Raw genomic sequence first — 4154 nt, forward strand, 5'->3', positions numbered from 1 at the left:
AGTTCTCAGAGAGAAATGAGGAACACATTGTTAGAAATTGGAGGAAAAGCAATCCTTGTTATAAAGTGGCAAATAACTTGGCTGAATGATGTTCTAGTGTTTTGTGGAAGATAGAACTTGGGAGCAACAAAATTGGGTATTTAGCTGAAGACATCCTTATGTGAAGTGCTGAAGAAGTGGCTGTGTTACTTCTGGATGCTTAGAGTAAAGGGGTGAAGGAAAGGGGTGAATTGAAGAAATAATTTTTCAGCAAAAAGGAATCAGAACTTGGAGATGTGGAAAATTCTCCGCCTATCTGTATTGCAGAAAGTGAGAAAGCTTGTGAAGAGAACAGTGTGGCTGAACAACCATTTGATAAACAAATCATGGGTGTGACTCATGGACTTAATCAGCCATTTCAACAGAAGCCAGGAATAGAGCTGGGATTATACCAGCAAAGACACTGCCAGTTTGAACTAAAGGGAGAGAAAAAAAATGAGATAACATGAAAGCGGACTGTCAGACTTCTTAGATCACAAAGGATAGGACCGTAGTGCCATTCAGTGGTGAGCATGGGTTATTCTTCAGGAAAAGGGAAGGACTTTAAAGGTGATGATCAGAGATGATCAGGTCCACAGCATATGACAAATAAATGTTTGTTGTTTATGCCACCCAGTCTGTGGTGTTTCGTGGTATTTTGTCACAGCAGTTCGAATAGGCTAATACAATTCTCTCAGACTTAGAAGAGGGAATGTGAACTCTAGAGAGCTGGTGAAGCCTGAGCTTTCATCCTGGGCCAGTTTTAGGTATCCCCACGAGCAATTCAACTAATTATTCACAAACTGATACATTTCAACAGGTGGATTCAAAACATATTCCTCTGCAGAGCCATTACTCACTGTTACTGAATTTGAGCCCAAAGCTTGTCTCATAAAATGGAGGGACATAACAAAACGTGGGCCCCCAATGTGGTCTGTGCATGGGCAGAATACAGCACATGGAGTTTCACTGAGCTGACCTTTCAGTTGAGGCAAACTAATTTCACCCTTTTTGTTTCCAAGGTATGTCTAATGAACATGGTGCTGGGGAAATTCTGGCCCAGCTGAGATGCCAAAGCCTCCAGTATTGGAAAAGATGGACAGGCCAAGATTAGTCACCATTTCACTTGTACGATAGTCTGCCTTTGGGGCATTCTGTGAGTCAACTTGCTGAACTGATACTTTCTTCTTTTGGGGGGTGAGAGAATGACTATCTTAGGGTTTTTCTGTGTGTGTCCTTGTACTAAGAGGCATCTATGACTAGAGAGAGCTTCCCTCTTTCTTTCCCATCGCCTCCACTTTCCATTCTGGACCCATCAATGTTGGCCAAATATCACTAGAGTAATATTGTGGTGAGGGGCGCTCACCACACTTTCTCCACTAGGTCTGGAGCCTGAAGCAGAAGCAAACGAAGCAGAATTATACCAAAGAAGCAGAATTATTATTCACTTACCCTGCTCTCCTCCCGACAAGGCGCCGTGAGGAATAATAATAGCTATCAATTTATTGAGTGTTTCCGTGTATGTGTATATGCATGTGCCAGGCTCTAAGCACTGAAATTAATGAATTAAATGCACATTCTCATTTTATTTTCACAACTCTGTGGAGTAGACTTACACAATTATGCCCAATTATGCCCAATTTACCGATGAGGAAACAGAAGCTCAGAGATTTAAATAAATGTATTCGAGGTCATTCAGGTAGGAAGAGACAGTATTGGGACTTGAACACCAGTCTCTCTGACTCCAGAGACCTCTCCCTTTATCACTTTGATGTCCTGCCTCCCTGATGCTGAAATAGTACGAGGATTGGTCCTTGCCCACAAAAAGCGACAACTGTGCTAGTTTTTTAGACTTGTATAGAGTAAACACCCGGGAGTTATTATAAAGGGAATTAGCTTGACAGGACACTGAGGAGTTAGGAGCTAAGGAAATGCTTTCAGGATCCCGGAGTGATGTCATCCCTTATAACATGGCCGCAGGCCTACTTCTCGGAGAGGGGTTGTGACCTGGGCGGATGCCCCATAAGGTGGCTACTGAAGAGGAGAAAAAGTACCTGGGTGCTCAGGTGGAAGTTGTTCTTTGGGACAAAGACTCAAGTTTAGAAAAGAGGAGTCATGGAGTCATAGGAAGCTCTTAGTGATCACTCGGTATGACACTTCTCATTTAACAAGTGATGAAATGTTGGGTCAGAGGAGGTGACCCACAGCACGTGTTTGGGAAGCAGCCAAACGGAGTGAGAAGTCTGAGAAGGGGCCACATTGAGGCAGGACTTCAACCCCAGGATTCTCTTCAGACGAGCAGCAGGGGAGGCTTGAGACCAGTCTCTTGAAGGACAGTGCTTTGGTTGGGCATCTCCACCAAACTCTTGTCACCCTCCAGAGATGGAAATCAGAGGGGGCAGCTGTTTCTCTGCCCATAAAGGCATGTCTAAGGTGTTTGAGCCACTCCTTGGTCACCTGCCAGCAGTCTCAAGCATCACTTTGAGGTGGAAGGCTGATGATGGTGATGTGTGTGTGTGTGTGTGTGTGTGTGTGTGTGTGGCGGGGTAAAGGATGCAGGCTGGGGAGAAGACAGCATGACACAGAGCAGTGGTCAACAGATTCATTTCTGGAAGTGGAGAGGTCCGTGTTCAAACTTGTGTTTCGCCACATGCTGGTACTTAACCTCACCAAGTCCCACCCTTCTTCATCTGTAAACCCGCCGATGAATCAGACTTGCAATCTGCACTTGCAAAACCTGCAATGCTGACTTCATAGAGATGTTGTGAAGGCTAACTGAAATACGACTAAGGCCCTTAGTATAACGCCTAAGTATTCGTGGTTTTGCAGAAATATCAGCTCAGTTATCACAGGAGAGTTTATGAGCTGCCGTCCTAATCCCAGCCACCACTGCATTGGGTTGGCACTGACTTCCCCACCAAGGGTCACTGATACACATGTGCTCACCCTTAAACAGAGTTAAAATTCAAATAGTACAAAAACATGAAGAGTGGAAGGTATGTCTCTCTCTTACACTGTAACCGTTACGAAACTGCATCTCCTCCAGACATCTGTACAGGTGATGTGTTTGCCTTTGGAATGCTGATCTCCCTACCTCATTATAGTATTTTTAAGGTATGAGTGGAGAATATTCCCTGAAACTTTTACCACCAGGTCAGCTATTCGCTCCCTGAATAGCCCATCTCTCTCTAGATGGTGTTCAAAGAACAGGAAAGACCGGCTTTCCCTTTTCTCCCCTGAGGAGGGTCACTGGGACTTCCTGCAAAAGCAGTCACACCTTGGAACTCAGAAAACATCCATGCCCGGGGCCACCCCCTATTCGTGACTGTCTCAGTATAATAGATTCTGTATGAGATTCTAATTGTGCGGATATAGTGTCAGAGAGAAGAGTGTGGTTCAGAAACCCGCGAGGTAGGATGAAGCAAGAACTGACAGGTCTGATGCTTGGGGCCAATGGCAGAGAAAGACAGACGGACTTGTGGGAGTGTTTGTATAGATGGCTATAGATTTCTCCTGATTTAATTGCCACAAAATGCCAAGTAGTAGGAAGTAGGTAGTTACGCATGTTACAGACAATGAACCCAATGTCTTTGGAGAGGTGAGCGGATTTTGCAAGGATTGTCCACATGGACACCTGACTCATTGTGCACGCCCTGAGCATCCCACCTGCTCGCCACTTACTCAGCAGCTGAGGATGCTTGGATGATGAGGAAGAACGTGTTTTTCAAGAGAATTGCTTACCTGACTGAGGTGGCCTTAAACTGGAATTCAGGGACAAGGAACAAAATACCAGACTATTAATTGTTAACTGTAGAGAACAAGGATCCTGATGCTAAAGGAAGAATAGTACAGTATTTCTCTTTCTTTTTTTTTAATTAAAATTTTAAAAAAATGTTTACTTTTTTTTAAGAGCGAGAGAGACAGAGCATGAGCAGGGGAGGGACAGAGAAAAAGGGAGACACAGAATCCGAAACAGGCGCCAGGCTCTGAGCTGTCAGCACAGAGCCTGACGTGGGGCTCGAACTCACGGAACATGAGATCATGACCTGAGCTGAAGTCGGACGCTTAACTGACTGAACCACCCAGGCGCCCCTCTTTCTTTTCCTTCTTTTTTTTTTTTTTTTTAAAGCAGACCT

Source organism: Panthera pardus, unplaced genomic scaffold, assembly GCF_024362965.1.
Source record: "Panthera pardus isolate Hobbes unplaced genomic scaffold, ASM2436296v1 HiC_scaffold_21, whole genome shotgun sequence".
Classification (NCBI taxonomy): domain Eukaryota; kingdom Metazoa; phylum Chordata; class Mammalia; order Carnivora; family Felidae; genus Panthera; species Panthera pardus.